The 16,589-nt window shown below is 47.1% G+C and overlaps 1 protein-coding gene across 2 annotated transcripts in view; it reads right to left on the bottom strand.

Moving 5' to 3' along the window:
* VGLL4 (vestigial like family member 4) overlaps positions 1-16,328 on the bottom strand; it is a 162,832-nt gene extending 146,504 nt beyond the window's left edge. The window contains exon 1 of one of the 2 annotated variants that reach the window (XM_003264975.4): positions 16,109-16,328. The gene's annotated coding sequence lies outside the window, so the exon portion shown is untranslated. Of the gene's footprint in view, positions 1-15,128; positions 15,211-16,108 lie in introns of those variants that run through there. The other variant, XM_012502182.2, reaches the window with a different exon arrangement.
* Between the last annotated feature and the right edge of the window lie 261 nt (positions 16,329-16,589).

The raw sequence follows: 16,589 nt of genomic DNA, 5'->3' as shown, positions 1-16,589 counted from the left end.
TAAGAAAAAAACGTTCTTCTATGGTAAATAAGTTTGAGGAAGCCTGGAGTAAACCAAGCTAAGCAGCGTATTTTCCTCCCCGTGCCTTTAATCTCCCGTTGTGGGGGCAGAAAGCCCTGTACACGCGAAACCTCGTAGACGTCATGAGCCATTTTTAACCTGAAACGCATCTCAGGGAACACCTGGGGAAAATACCGGGTTAGGACAAAATGTGCAAAGCGTCAGAACAGTGCTAGAAACAAAGTCCTACAGAAATACAGATGAATTCTGAAAGGCTTTGTGAAGAAAACAGAACTTGAGCGGAGCCTTTGAAGAACCAATATAAAAGTTCCTCCCCCAGAAGGGAAGAACAGAAGCAGAATCGGTTTAACAACACGCTGTCCAAATTGCCTACAAGAGTAAAATGTGGACAGAAAGTAAGCGACAAGGATGGAAATTTAGACTGGGACCACATCGTGAAAGGACTGAGGGCTTTGATGGGACAGCGGCTTGACATGCATTAAGGAGCCACTGAAAACTCCATCTGAGCAGAAAAGCGGCTTAGTCGTCCATGCGTTCTGGGCAAGTTATCCTGACCGCACCACGTGGAACAGAGTAGAGCTTGGGAAGCTCAGCACAGGGTGGACAACGGGAAGGCCAGAGCCGTGGGCAAGCACGCAGAGGGCAGCGAGGGGCACTGGCACCGGAGCCGCGGGGATGCAGGAAAACGCAGAGGCGGAGCTCACTGAGCTTGGCAGGCAGAGAGGGGAGGGGAGGGCCATGGAAGACTAAGAGTGGCAGGGAGGCAACAACCTCCTAACACACGCACATGTCTTCTTTTTCAGAGAGAAGGGAGGATGGGTAAAAGCAGCGGTCTAAGAGGGAAAACCTAACAGTGCTCACATTCCCGATCTTCTTTGTAAAACAGAAAAGACCATCTCCTAAGAGGAAGGATTTGTGAACTTGTTCAACAATGGAGAAAACCAACAAGAGCTTGGAACTAACAGAAAAAAGTCTGCTGAACTCCCAAGAACTAGGTAATACTCTCTTCACCCAAGCCAGTTTCCTATTCAGGAAAGATCTGGGTTTAAAATCTTGTGATTTGGTTGAGACCATCCTGGCTAACACGGTGAAACCCCGTCTCTACTAAAAACACAAAAAATTAGCCAGGCGCAGTGGTGGGCACCATAGTCCCAGGTACTGGGGAGGCTGAGGCAGGAGAATGGCATGAACCCGCGAGACGGAGCTTGCAGTGAGCTGAGATCGCGCCACTGAACCCCAGCCTGGGCAACAGAGCGAGACTCCATCTCAAAAAAAAAAGGTCTTGTGATTTGGGGTAGTAACTGCTGCTAAGCATCCTACTCTGCAATAATACAGCATTTAGACTTATAATTCTCTAAATTAATCTTACCCCATTAAGTTAAAGGACAATGCTTTCAAAATTCTAGACCTAAATAGATTAATACACACCTTAGGTTATATAAAGTATGCACAGAAACAAAATATCAAAGCATAAAAGCATCGAATGACATAAGGTAGACCCAGAATTCTAGCATAGCAGAAGATTAGACATTTAAGTTTATACAGATGCTATGAAATCCTAAACCCCCAAGCAACTTACATTCAAAGTAGGTAGATAAGACAATGGGTATTAAAGGCTCATCCACAAGGCACCTGCCAGCTGCTGCAACCTTATTAATGAAATCAGCCAATGTTTATTACACAACTATTCTAAGTTCAGCAAAGTGCCCAGGAAAGGTTAAGGAGAAACAGAAGATAGATCTCTGCTTTCAAGGAGTCATGCTCTTGTTCGGAAACTAAAGTTTATAAGATAGAATAATGACAGGCAAAATTAAAAAAAGGATAATCAAAGACTAAATATTATTTAAAATTAAAATGGGTATTGTATGATAAAAGAGATCAATGTCAGCTAATGTGTTTGCCTTGTGCACATCTATTTTTTGTTTGGGGGTGGTTTGTGGATGCGTGTGTGTTTCAAAAAGCCACTTTGAAAATTTCCTTCCCCGGTTGCCCTGCCCCAGGCAGTCACTCTCCTCTCTGGCCTCCCTTGCCTTCCTGGATCATGCTGTGTTTCTGTATACTTCCTGGGTGCAAGGACCCTGTCTTATCCCCAGTGCAGTCATCCTGAGTCAACAGTCTGAGAAAAGGCACAGGGGCAGGAATGAGCACCTGGGACAGGTGGCCAGACCTGCCTGTCTAGAACTGAAAATCCACATTAGGAAGCAGCAGAAGCTAAATTCAGGTGAGCCTGATGCGGGTGGCCTTAGGAAAGAGCTGACAGCTGGCCTTCAGGTTTATACTTAATGTCATAGGCAACAGGCAGTTGTCATCATCTGTCCCTGAGCTGGCCCGTGACATGATGTTCACACTATTTTAGTTTAGAAGTTCCATGTGTCTAGGCATGTGGCTCATGCCTATAGTCCCAGCACTTTAGGAGGCTGAAGCAGAATAATTACTTGAGCTCAGCAGTTGGACAACAGCCTGGGCAACATAGTGAGACCCCATTTCTAAAAAAAAATTTTTTTAAATAAAAAATGAGCTGGAAGTGGTGGCATGGGCCTACGGTCCCAGCTACTCAGGGAGCTGAGATGGGAGGATCACTTGACCATGGAGGGTTGAGGCTGCAGTGAGCCGTAATTGCACCACTGCACTCCAGCCTGGGCAACAGAGCCAGACCCTGCCTCAAAAAGAAGAAGGAAGAAGAAGGAAGAAGAAGGACGGAGAAGGAGAAGGAGAAGGACGGAGAAGGAGGAGGAGAAGGATGGAGAAGGAGGAGGAGAAGGATGGAGGAGGAGGAGAAGAAGAAGAGAGGAAGAGGAAGAGGAAGAGGAAGAGGAAGAAGAAGAAGAAGAAGAAGAAGAAGAAGAAGAAGAAGAAGAAGAAGAAGTTGTTGAAGTTGAAGTTCTGTGTAGGATGGTTTGACTGGAGAGGGTGACTCCAGAAGTTACTGGAGGTGGATGAGTTAAGAGGCTTCTGTAGGAAGCAGGTGCGAGATAAGGACAATACAGCTGGGAAATGAGGGAAGGGGACCAAGCATTATCTAGCCATGGAAGAACAAAGCAAAGGTGGAAGATAACCGTTATTAAAAAAAAAAAATGATCTTCCAGGCGGGTGTGGTGGCTCAGCCACGTAATCCCAGTGCTTTGAGAGGCCAAGGCAGCAGGATCGCTTGAGTCCAGGAGTTCCAGATCAGCCTGAGCAACACAGGAATTTAGAAATTTACTCATTTCTACAAAAGATTAAAAAATTAGCCAAGCATAGGGACGTATACCTATAGTCCCAGCTACTCGGGAGGCTGAGGTGGGAGGCTCCCTTGAAGCCAGGAGGTCAATGCTGCAGTGAGCTATGATCACACCACTGCACTCCAGCCTGAGTGACAGGGTGAGACCCCATCTCTAAAAAACAAACAAAAAGTCTTCTGAATTTTATGTCTTATATACATCCTATCCACAGCACTGAATAAACCCAATAAAACATATTGATAATGTGGGAGGAAAAACCATGGCTACAGTATTAGATAGAGGATCACACCACATTGAGAGGCAAATCAGCACCATGATGATTTCAGCATCAAATTAGCATCAGAATTAATATGAATCCAGGTAAACCACTTCCAATCTATGTAACCCTGGGAAATGACAACCTCTGTGTGTCTATTTCCTCATCTGGAAAATGGAGATATTAATATTACCTCCCTCATACGGTTTTCTGAGAAGTGAATGGGCCTTATAGGTATTAAAATAATCATTTGCCAAAACATATGCAAATATATTAAATAAATCACAAATGACAGTAAATGTACTGAAAATGACAGGGCACTGTCCACTACTTTAGCTAGTGTGGTCTGGGAAGATTTCGCTGAAGAGATGAACGGAAGTTGAGACCTAAAGAATGAGAAGAATTAGACCCAGAAAGAGCAGGGAGGGTGGGGGAAGGTAGGAGACAGCAGCACATGCTGAGACCAACACACAAAAGCTGGGCAGGTGATGTGGGGGGCGGCCAGGGTGGCTGCCCTGAAGTCAGCAAAAGGGAGGCCTGAGGTGGGCAGCACAGGGCCAGGTCACATGTGCCTGGAGGGCCTGCAACACTGATATTTTAAGACCGTGAAAAGTCCTGGAATGGCCCGAAAAGCTTTAAGCAGGAGGGTAACAAGTTTATTTTATTTCCTTTATGAGCCACAAATTATCCTCTATCTTGCACAAAAAATTATGCTGCATCTGAAAAACAAATATAGGTCTATCCCAATAATGTCTTATTTCTGTGGTAGTTTTGCATTAGGATATAGTGATAACCAAAAATAATCCACTGAGGACCAGGCATGGTGACTCACACCTGTAATCCCAGCACTTTGGGAGGCCGAGGCAGGCGGATCCTTTGAGGTTGGGGGTTCGGGACTAGCCTGGACAACATGGTGAAACTCAGCCTCTACTAAAAATACAAAAATTAGCCAGGCATGGTGGTGATGGCACCGGTAATCCCAGCTACTCAGGAGGCTGAGGTAGGAGAACTGCTTGAACCCGGGAGACGGAGGTTGCGGTGAGATGAGATTGGGAAAGTGCACTCCAGCCTGGGCAACAGAGTAAGATTCCATCTCAAAAATAATAATAATAATAATAATCCATTGAAATGCTGACACCTGGAACATAACAACATTTAAGTGAGAGGAGTGTGGCTCTAGAAAAAGATACAGAGGGCCAGGTGTAGTGGCTCATGCCTGTAATCTCAGCACTTTGGGAGGCCAAGGTGGGCGGATCACAAGGTCAGGAGTTCAAGACGAGCCTGGCCAACATAGTGAAACCCTGTCTTTTCTAAAAATACAAGAAATTAGCCAGGCATGGTGGTGGGCGCCTGTAATCCCAGCTACTCGGGAGGCTAAGGCAGGGGAATCACTTGAACCTGAGAGGCGGAGGTTGCTGTGAGCCGAGATTGCACCATTGCACTCCAGCCCGGGGAACAGTGCAAGACTCTATCTAAAAAAAAAAAAAAAAAAAAAACCAGATACAAAGTACATTGTGTGCTCCACTGCACTGCAAACCAGTTTCTGGTCTATCCATTCACCTTTTTCACGGTTGTCAAATGTGAACATAATTCATCATGATAGACATATATTTTGTTGTGGATTTTTTTTTCAGGTAATGGTCATATATTTTCTCTGCCAGTCCACATGCCTTTCCTCACACTCCCTTAGCCTCAATTAATATGTTCTTCCAAATAACTAAAGGTTGAGAATTAGGAAACAAGAGGTATCAATTTTAAAGCTACAAAAACTTAGGGGCATTCAGTGCTAACGGCAAGCTCAGCTATAAATCTGACAGCCATTTTTTGGCCTTCCACAAAGAACTGTCCCTTTTTAGTCAACAAGGGGACACGAGTACCTATCTTGGTGTGTTAGTCTGTTTTGTGTCACTATAATACCTGAGGCTGGGTAATTTATAAGAAAAGAGGTTTAACTGGCTCACGGTAGACTGTATAAGCATGGTGCCAGCGTCTGCTCAGCTTCTGGTGAGACCTCAGGAAGCTTCCAATCATAATGGAAGGCAAAGCAGAAGCCAAGGCGAGGGCAGGAGCAAAAGAGGCAAGAAGGTGCCACATTCTTTTCAACAACCAGATCTCCCAGGAACTACCAGAGAACTCACCCATCACCAAGGGGATGGCACTAAACCATTCATGAGGGATCGCTCCCATGATCCAACCTCTCCCACCAGGACCCACCTCCAACATTGAGGATCACATTTCCACATAACATTTGGAGGCGACAAACATTCAAACCAAATCACCTGGGAACAGCACTGTGGGGTATATTAGATTATAATGTTTTTCAAGCAAGGGAACACAACTCCAAAATATGTTATGGAAGTTTTCCAAGAAGATTTGCACTATAAAAGCTACAGCACCAGGCATGTTCACTCCATGTCTGTCCCATGGCAGTGGCTAGATACAATATACTTTAGGTAAGAGTACGAGAACATGGAGCAACTACCTTGCCTAGATGTGGAGGCCAGAGGGGTGAGCATGGGAGGAATCACATTCAAACTGCCAGGTGTTCCTGCCACACACAGTAATGGGGCCAAAAGTCAGAAACAGACAGACATCACTATCCTTAAACACCTGATGGCCTCTCCAACTTCCAGATGCATACAATAAAATACCCTAACACCTGTTGGCCCTGTTCCATCATGAGTCCAAACTCTGGCCTCCCCAGGACCACTCCCTGAGCTAAAATCAATTTGGTTTCAGCTAATAATATGCAATGGTAGGACAAACCCAAAAGTATGAACTATCACACCATGGCATGGGGTGTACTTCTTGGCCATCAAGAATTTAGAGATGTGGCCAGGCACCGTGGCTCACGCATATAATCCCAGCACTTTGGGAGGCTGAGGCAGGCAGATCACTTGAGGTCAGGAGTTCGAAACCAGCCTGGCCAACATGGTGAAACCCTGTCTCTACTAAAAATACAAAAATTAGCTGGGCGTGGTGGTGAGCACCTGTAATCCCAGCTACTCAGGAGGCTGAGGCAGGAGAATCACTTGAACCTGGGAGGTGGAGTTTGCAGTAAGCTGAGATCGCACCATTGTACTCAGCCTGAGCAACAGAGTGAGACTCCATCTCAAAAAAAAAAAAAAAAAAAAAAGAATTTAGAGGTGGCCGGGCACAATGGCTCATGCCTGTAATTCCAGCACTTTGGGAGGCCGAGGTGGGCAGATTACCTGGGCCAGGAATTTGAGACCAGCCTGGGCAACATGGCAAAACCTCATCCCAACAAAAAATACAAAAATTGGCTGGATGCGGTGGTTCACCCCTGTAATCCCAGCACTTTGGGAGGCTGAGGCGTGCAGATCATGAAGTAAGGAGATCGAGACCATCCCGGCTAACATGGTGAAACCCCATCTCGGCTAAAAGTACAAAGAATTAGCTAGGCATGGTGGCGGGCACCTGTGGTCCCAGCTACTCGGGAGGCTGAGGAGGCAGGAGAATGGCGTGAACCCTGGAGGCAGAGCTTGCAGTGAGCCGAGATCGTGCCACTGCACTCCAGCCTGGGCTCCATCTCAAAAAAAAAAATTAGCCAGGTATGGTGGCGTACGCCTGTAGTCCCAGCTACTTGGGAGGCTGAGGCAGAAGGATGGCTTGAGCCCAGGAAGTTGAAGCTGCAATGAGCTGAGATCACGCCACTGTACTTCAGCCTGGGTGACAGAGGGAGACCGTCTCAAAAAATAAAAATAAAAAAGAATTTACAGGTATTTATTGGGTATCTCCTCTATTAAAACACTGTATTTAGACATTACAAAAAAAGAAAAGTTAACTCCCTGCCCTTGAGCACTGTACACCAAATATGGATGACACTGGGTGATACGCTGGCTGTCAGGCTCAGTGAGAAGGAAAACTGAAATGAGAATCAAACCAAATGTCACCAGACTGTGGTGGCGACATGCAAGCACAGTTTCACGGTTTTAAATCCTCCAGCTCTTTCTCCTCCCCAGTGTCCGGTGATGGCCCACCAACTTCGTGCAGCACATATTCTTCCTGTTAACATCCCATTCTCAGACCATCCCTCTCTGCTCTTCTTGCTAAAAATATCTCTCATTTGAGTAATCCTCTTTTCTTCTCGCACTTCACCATCTGTTAAGTCAACAGAGCCAGGACTTTAGCATCAGAAGCCCAAGTTTGAGCCTTACTTTAAATCTTTCACTCATTCAGTCAACAATCCCTAAAAGCCTATTTTGCTCTAGGCTTTGCCCTAGATGTCCAACACTTAATTGTATGGGCCAGTCATTTACCTTCTCCAGGCCCTAGTGTCCTCCTTAAAGAAAACAGTAAAAAACATTGCCTAACTAACTTCACATGATCACAAGCTTAGCACATAGATTAAACGATGTAACTGAGAATGTCTTACAAACTAAAGAGAGAAACAGATTTTATTAGTCTACCACCACCATCTTCCAGGTGTATAGCATACATGTTTTCAAAATACATTCACATAAATGACCTCATTGGATTCTCACAATCAAATTATTACTTAGGCCAAATGGCCAAATCTGTTATTATTTTTCTTCTACAGATTAAAAAAAAAGAAAAATTGAGGCACCAAGAATGTAAGTGACTTCCTGAAGCAACTAAGACTAGAATTCAAGTCTCTCGATTCTCCCTCCAGTGCTACTTTTACTACTCTTAAGTTGATCACGCTAGAGAGGTTTTAGTGACAAGCACAATTATTTAGCCTAGGTCAAAGCAAACCTTCCGTTAGCAACCACGACTTCTAGCCCTGTGCTCTTTCCCCTACACCTTGAGATACCTATCAGGCAATAATGTGACTGTTTCAACAGCGAGCAAGGGAAAGCAAGCCCTTACCTCTCGGGAACACGCAAACCATGGTATATTTGAAATTCTTCTAACAGACGTAGGCATGGAGTCACATTAATAGTAACCAAGGCGGGTAAGAAAAGAAGACTGTCACACCAGGTCAATTGATGCTGAGACTGTGGCCAACAACGACACTGGCAACAAACTACCAAGACATAGCGGTTTCTGGGGCCACAGCTACAGAGGAGTCAAGCAAAAACCCTGAGGACTTTGGTATCAACGAACAGGTACAGTAGTAGGAAGGATGGTGTCGACTTCACCATGCTCAGGAAGACCTGTGGTCAAGCTCCAATGGCCAACTGTTAAGGTTCAGTGAGAACATTTTTAAAATTTCACCTTGGTGCTTGAACTGCTCACAACCTTAAATTCTACGTTACCTTTCTAAATAGAAGCCAGCCCTTATTCAAAATATTCTCTCAATAGTCATATTATCAAAGAAAGAGCATGAACAGACGGATCATTTGCTATTCCAGCTTTCCTCATGGAGGCATGTCCCAAACAGGTATAACTGACTCACGCTGCCATAATTTGAAGCATCAATGCCAGAAGAACTCAGCTGCTTCTGCTTGCATCAAATTCCTTACTTCTACACATGATCACTCCTGAAAATTCATTACAAGGCCAAACGTTCTAATTTTTTTTTTTTTTTTTTTTTTTGAGACGGAGTCTCGCTCTGTCGCCCAGGCTGGAGTGCAGTGGCACAATTTCAGCTCACTGCAAGCTCCGCCTCCCGGGTTCATGCCATTCTCCTGCCTCAGCCTCCCGAGTACTGGGACTACAGGCGCCCGCCACCACGCCCGGCTAATTTTTTGTATTTTTAGTAGAGACGGGGTTTCACTGTGTTAGCCAGGATGGTCTCGATCTCCTGACCTAGTGATCCACCAGCCTCAGCCTCCCAAAGTGCTGGGATTACAGGCATGAGCCACCGTGCCCGGCCCAAACGTTCTAATATTTGAACAATATATCTACATGTTCTATGTCTACCTCCTGAGAACTGTGTGTATATATATCTGCATAAAATCTCTAATTAGGATTTTTTCAGGTACCTGCCAACTTCAAGTGTGAGCCCCAGATCACACCCTTTCCATAAGGCTTAGCATCCCTCCTGTGAAACCTCTGCAGGAGGGAGGTCTACAGGCTGGGCAGCTGTCAATCTCTTACCCTCCAATGTAAGCTGGAGGCTGTATAGCAGGAACAGGTAACCTTAGGTGCCTCCACCTCCCATGGCCTCAACAGAAAGTGAGACCCCCATTAACTCAGACCAATTCTTACCTGCCTTGGTTACTATTAATGTGACTCCATGCCTACGTCTGTTAGAAGAATTTCAAATATACCATGGACTAACACTCTGGATGGAAACCCTGAATGAATGCTCTGCTCAACCACTCAAGGTTTCCTGATGCTAACGTGGCTCAGGGCTTGAGTCTATGGGACTTCTCAGCCCTGCAGGAGGGCAGGAGTACGATATTTAGTCATCACAACTACCCCGGCAACAGGAGCTAGCAGATAGTGCCACCACACAGTGACAAAAATCCTCAGTTATTGCAATACAGTTTGGTATCAGTGTAAACTATGAAAATGCACAGACTGTATGAAAGTTGATCATGTACCCAGTGAGGGACATCTATACAGGCTCTGGGCTGCAAAACCCAACTTACATTACAACACATTTCATGGCCCTATGCAATGCTGCCTGATGCTGGTGCAAAATTCTTACTGCTGGCTGAAGTCCACCCATCTCCCTAAAGTGTCCCATGGAAAGTGACTATATGGTGGGCCCACACTGAAACCACTGTTATCTAAGGGAGACAAATAAAAATCAAGTCTGAACTTTCTGAGCAGACTACCAATTCCCAACATTTTTCAACACTGTTGTCAGCCCAAATAAAAATGAGGCCAGGCACGGTGGCTCACACCTGTAATCACAGCACTTTGGGAGGCCAAGGCAGGTGGATCACTTGAGGCCAGAGATTCAAGACCAGCCTGGCCTACATGGTGAAATCCCATTTCTACTAAAAATACAAAAAAATAAATAAATAAATAAATAAATAAATAAATAAAAATATGAAAAAAAGAACCATGTTTTCCTTTCTCATTTTAGGATATTATGAATCTCTCTCTCTTCATTTTCAAGACCTCAGCCTTATACAGCAAGGCATACGAAATAACAGAAACTCTTTGGCATTTTTAGTTTACTCTGGATATGCTTGCTCTTGCATTTATTTGAAGACTTAAAATTTGAATACTTATTTGAATACTTACTATTTCCTATTCACAAGTGCTAAAGCAACACATATTCTTAGGGACCTATTACTCCCAAGCATAAAAGATGAATTTGAGCCGGGTGCAGTGGCTCACGCCTGTAATCCCGGCACTTTGGGAGGCCGAGGTGGGCAGATCAGGAGATCGAGACTGTCCTGGCTAACACAGTGAAACCCTGTCTCTACTAAAAATACAAAAAATTAGCCAGGCACGGTGGCGGGCGCCTGTAGTCCCAGCTACTCGGGAGGCTGAGGCAGGAGAATGGCGTGAACCTGGGAGGCGGAGCTTGCAGTGAGCCAAGATCGCACCACTGCACTCCAGCCTGGGTGACAGAGCGAGACTCTGTCTCAAAAAAAAAAAAAAAAAAAGATGAATTTGTATCACAGCCCAAGTTAGCAAGCTTCCCAGAAGAGCCCAGGTCTAACTCTCCATTGTTCCAAAATCAAATCTCAGCTCTCAGCCTATTAAAGCCTACATAAAGTCATCTAATTCATGACACAGCGCAACATTAGGTAGCACTGTAGTTATCACCATCAGTAAATATTATTGGTTCCTTTTTTTTTTTTTTTTTCTTGAGACAGAGCCTTGATCTGTCGCCTAGGCTGGAGTGCAATGGTGCGATCTCAGCTCACTGCAACCTCCACTTTCCGGGTTCAAGCAATTCTCCTGACTCAGCCTCCCTAGTAATTGGGATTACCGGTGCCCGCCACCATGCCTGGCTAATTTTTGTATTTTTAGTAGAGACGGGGTTTCACCATGTTGGCCAGGCTGGTCTCAAACTCCTGACCTCAGGTGATCCGCCTGCCTCGGCTTCCCAAAGTGCTGGGAGTATAGGTGTGAGCCACCATGCCCTGCCTAGTTCTTGTTATTCATAGTAGTTGGGTTCTGTAAAATCTCTGTGAACACTTAATTAGTGGATATTGAACCACTGTTCCTAGGGGAAATGAGAGTGAGATTCCTTCCGGCTTCTGGTCACATTTTTGCAAACTGATCAATACACAACCTTGTTTTACGTATGTTTCTGTTTAAAGACACCTTATTTAATACCTATTGTTGATTCATTAATGTTGAACTCAAGGCCAACAGCACCGTAACTCAAGCCTGAACGAAGCTCATCTAACATGTATATTTTCTCCATGAGGCTCATCACAGCCTTCCTGGCTGAGGAACATTAGACAGCATTTTAGCACCATACTTGGGGGCCACTGTAAATAGCAAAATCCCCAACAAAAAGCACAAAAATGGGCAGGGTGCGGTGGCTCAGGCCTGTAATCCCAGCACTTTGGGAGGCCGAGGCAGGTGGATCACAAAGTCAGGAGTTCAAGACCAGCCTGGCCAACATGGTGAAACCCCATAACTACTAAAAATACAAAAATTAGCCAGGTGTGGTAGCGGGTGCCTGTAATCCCAGCTACTCGGGAGGCTGAGGCAAGAGAATCACTTGAAACTAGAAGGTGGAAGTTGCAGTGAGCCGAGATCGTGCCACTGCACTCCAGCCTGGGCAACAAGAGTGAAACTCCGTCTCAAAAAAAAAAGAAAAAGGCACAAAAATATATAAAAACATGTTACTAAATAAACTGCAAAAAGCACACTTGTTTACAGCATGAGAGCTCAAACAAGAAGGCAGGATATTATCTTGTCTGAGCTCTACTGAGAACATGTGCATTGGGAGGCTCAAATTTTTCCCCATGCTGCACATGTCCACAAATGTCGAAGAAAGTGTCAGAGGCATTGATTTGGGGCTTACAAATAAATTTTAGTGAGTAGACAAATTTATAAACATGGAACCCACAAAAAATGAGGATCGACTATATCTGATTATCAGACCTGAGGCATGAGACACAGAAAGTACATGCTACAAAGTTTTCTCTCTTTGCAAAAGTGCTATTATTCTGTATTTCAAGAAGGTATAATTGTTCTGGTTTTAGCACCTCCTACACTCCTTTTCCTACCTTGGCAGTTTGTATCTGCCAAATCTTGCATCAAGATTTTGCAATCTAGTTCTTACGGTATTGGGTTTTTTTTTTTCGGGGGGGGGGGGTGGTTAATGTGGACAGATCCTAAATGCTACAGATTAGCAGCACTCACTTTACTCTTCTATTAAACAACCACCCATAGCTTCATTAACTTTAGATGAGCTCCCTGAAACACAAATGAGCCTCAGTTAACATACCTCGAAGAAATTTCTTAACGCACACACAAAAAAACTTTCTCTTTCACCAGGTTCTCATAGCTGCAACAGCTCATCCCACACAGGCAATAAGCAGACACATTGGTATGTTAAGATCACCACACTGTCACAATTTCAGTGACGTTAAAATTTTCCCGTGTATTTTATTTTTCCCTCCTGAACTTACAACTTTTAGTACTTTTGTTAGGTCATGTTCAAAGTTACAAAACAACTTTTATTGTTAACCTACTCATTATTTTACTAAGGCAAATTAAAAGCTGCACAGCAAAGCTCTCCAAGAGAGATACCTTGAAGAGACACGAAATAAAATCTCCCTTTGGATTTGTTTTGGCAACCACCAGAGACTGGTAACAGGGCTGCCTCCATAAGGGGTTAAAAGGAATTTCCCACTACAGAATTTTTTTTTTTTTGGTACAGTTGGGAGCCGGGAGTCTCTCTGTTGTCCAGGCTGGTCTGGAACTCCTGGCCTCAAGCGATCCTCTTACCTCAGCCTCCCAAAGTGCTGGGATTACATAGGTGAGACACTGCGCCCGGCCCAGGACATTTAAAAGTGAAAGTTTTTACATAATTATCATGTCTGTAAGAAGTGTTAAAATCTTCAGATAAAGTCATAATTTTAAATCAGTTGGGGGATAGCAGTAACAACTGTGTTTATGTAGCTCTTTCAAAGCTTCAAAGAATTTATAAATAACACAAAATACTTTCAAAGCACATTATTCTCTGTAATTCCTGAAACTCTGATGTATTGGAACTGATATTACCACCCTTTTACAAAGGAAAATAAGACACAAAGTTTGAGTACGACTAACTTATTTCTGGTCATAAAGCTAGTCGGTGACACTGATAGGACTAGAACTCAAGTCTCCAGAAATAATAACCCAGAGCTGTTTTTACTACAACATTCACAGTTTTGGAATGTAGTCCATAGTTATTTATAGCAGAATTATCTTCTTAATTGTATTGTGTTTTGGTCAACATAAAAATTAGTTTGCATTCCCTTCCAAATGGGAAAGCAAAGGCAGGCTGCCCAGAAGTGTGAAAAAACGGTGGCAGGGGAAATTAGCCTGGGATTAAAATTTTGCCAAAGTTAAACAACGAATTGAAGGGTTTACATCATTTCCATCGTGGGGGAGATGACTTTTCAGGCCAGATGTAACAGGAAATACAAGAAAAAATTCAAAACTGTCTTGAGTGTAAGACAAGAAACTTCTGAATCAAGTATTTCTAAACCCTTTATTTAAATTGAGAGCATTGGGACTTAGAGATAATAAATAACTTGTCCCAAGATCACACCACAGGGACAGCTTTACTGCTCCGACCCCAAAGGTCTCCTTAAACTGCCCACTGTACTCCCCTCCTAGTCATGCGCAGACTCTTCATTAGATGCAAGCAGGAAACAATGAACAGTACAAGTCCGTGGACTCAGCGAGTAGAGAAAGAGTTAAAGTTTGGTATGCTAACATGGTATGCAAAACTGACCTTCAAATCCTAATAGGCAAATTAAATTTTTTTTGTCTTTGACTATTTAGAGGAAACAACTGCCAGACTCCTTCTGAGTCGAGGTAGGCTTGGGTGTAGAACAAGATATTAAAACTCCACAAACTGGGAGACAGTGTCTTTCAAAGAGAGGGCAACCAGCTGTTAATAAAACCCAGCAGAGCCGCCTCCACTTCCCCCACACCCCTACCCTCCCGCGCCAGGCTGCTGGTTCTTATTAATCACAGAAAAGGGACTACAACTAGCAAACACACAGCACCGACGATCAAAGCGAAACCGATTTTTTAATCATCTAACTTAAACAGACGAACACATGCCAGCAACGTACATAAATACTAATAGCCCCAGCAAGCACTGTCTTCATAACCTAAGACAGTTGAATGTCTCAGGGTGATGAATCAAAGAAGACTTCAAGCAAAACAAAAAGCGAACAGCCCTGTGCTCTTCGGCGAGGCCTGCACTGGCTGCAGGGAGAGTGTGCAGTCCTGTTTTGGGGACGGGGCAGGAAGCACACGAAGAGTACGGTGCCCTTTCCCGCAGTCCACATCACAGACCTCCCTGAGGCCCGCGGGGACCGCGGGGATGCCAGGCGCGGGCCTCCTTGCCCGCCCCGCGCCTCCGACTCCCAGGACGTCCTCCAGGAGCCTAGGCGCTTCCGCTCCCACTGGCGCCTCCCGAGCGGCCCGGCGAGGACCCGCCACCTCTTCCCTCCCTCAGGGCATCCCGGTTCTGCTCCGACAGCCCCCCCAAGGCTCCCCTGAGGCCGGCCCTCGCCCAGCCCGGGTCCCGCCCCGCCGACCGGGTCAACCGCACTCACCGCCGGGCGGCTCTGGGCGCGCCCGCCTCGGGCCGGCCTGGCCCTGCGGGGGACCCAGGGGCGGGGACGGGACCTGGGCACGCGGGGCGCACCCCGAGGGCGCGCAGACGCACAGGCGCGCTCGCGCCCGAGCCCCCGCACGGGCCCCCGCCAAACACGCACACGCACACGCACGCGCGGCCCAGACCGGCGGACGCGAGCGCGGGAGCGCAAGGAATCCCTGGAATGAGGCACCGCCCACCCTGAGCCGGGCTCCGCCAGGCTAGCCAGGCCACGCCCTCGGTCACGCCCCTCACGGAGCAGGTGGGGGCTGAGCCCAGGTGAGCCGGGAGGGAAACAGGGGCGGGGCCTCCCGCGGCAGGGAGCGGCCGTTTTCCCTACCCCGCCAGCTGCGCGCCCGGTGCCAGCTCGCACCTCCCGGGCCGATGCCGGCGCGCTGGGGCAGTGAGGTTTGCCGGGGCGGGCGCTCCCGAGAGGCGCCAGCGGGCAAGGCGCGTGGACATGGCGCACACTGCTGTGGAAACGGCATCTCGCACGCCCCCGGTCCCCAAGTCCCCGCCAGGGGACACAGCTCCGTGCAAATGTACAAACACAAACGCACATTTTGTGCGCGCCCAGGTGCCCGCCGCGCTCCCCACGCGCACACAGTAGGTCCCAGCTCACGGGAGACTGCGCACGGGACGCCGACGTTCACAGTCCAACCAGACCCGTCCCGCGGACCTGCTGCCCTTCGCGCCACACACACCCCGCCAAGTGCCCGGAGTTCAGCCGAACCTGCGGCACCCACGCCGCCCTCCGCTTCCCCGGCTCGCCGAAAAGCCGGGGAAGGGCGCACCACCCGCCCGCGCCGGTTCGCCGTCCACACCCGCTCACCCCCGGAACGCGGCGCACCTTCCGTCCCCCGCCTCCTGGGCCCCGTCGCCCCCTCTCGGCATCCGCATTCCCGAGCCACGCTCCCCGACGGGCAGACGGCCACACACCTGAAGGGACAAGTCACACCGGCTGCGGGAGGGGCTGCTCGGCGCCACTGCGCTCAGAACGGCCGCGGCGGTCCAGGGCGCTCCGACGCCGCTCGGTTTCCACCCATTACAGCATGTTGCACTCCAGCGCTGCACTTCACACTCGCACACGCACACGCGCACAACTCCAGGCGCTCGGCGGCGTCCTTCCCCCGCCTCGCCCGGAGGAGGAAGTCCTAGTAAATCAAAACAGGCTGGGAGGGAGGGAGATCGCAGTGGAAAGAGTCCCCTTCAGCCGCTCACACACCAGTGTTTGCTGTGTTTGGCAAACTGCTGGCGTCCACAACCCGGCCTGCTCTGAAATGTGCCCGGTGAGGGGCAGGGAGGAGGAGGTAAAACGTTTCTAATTGGCGCAGGTTCTTATATTACAGCAGCAGGGCAGACATGTGACCACGAAAAGAAAAGGCCTGTCTTTAATTTTTTCCTGTCTTTCTCTGGGATT

This window comes from Nomascus leucogenys, chromosome 21, assembly GCF_006542625.1.
Source record: "Nomascus leucogenys isolate Asia chromosome 21, Asia_NLE_v1, whole genome shotgun sequence".
NCBI lineage: Eukaryota > Metazoa > Chordata > Mammalia > Primates > Hylobatidae > Nomascus > Nomascus leucogenys.
The sequence above is the reverse complement of the archived record's forward strand: the minus strand, read 5'-3'. Positions and strand labels throughout refer to the sequence as shown.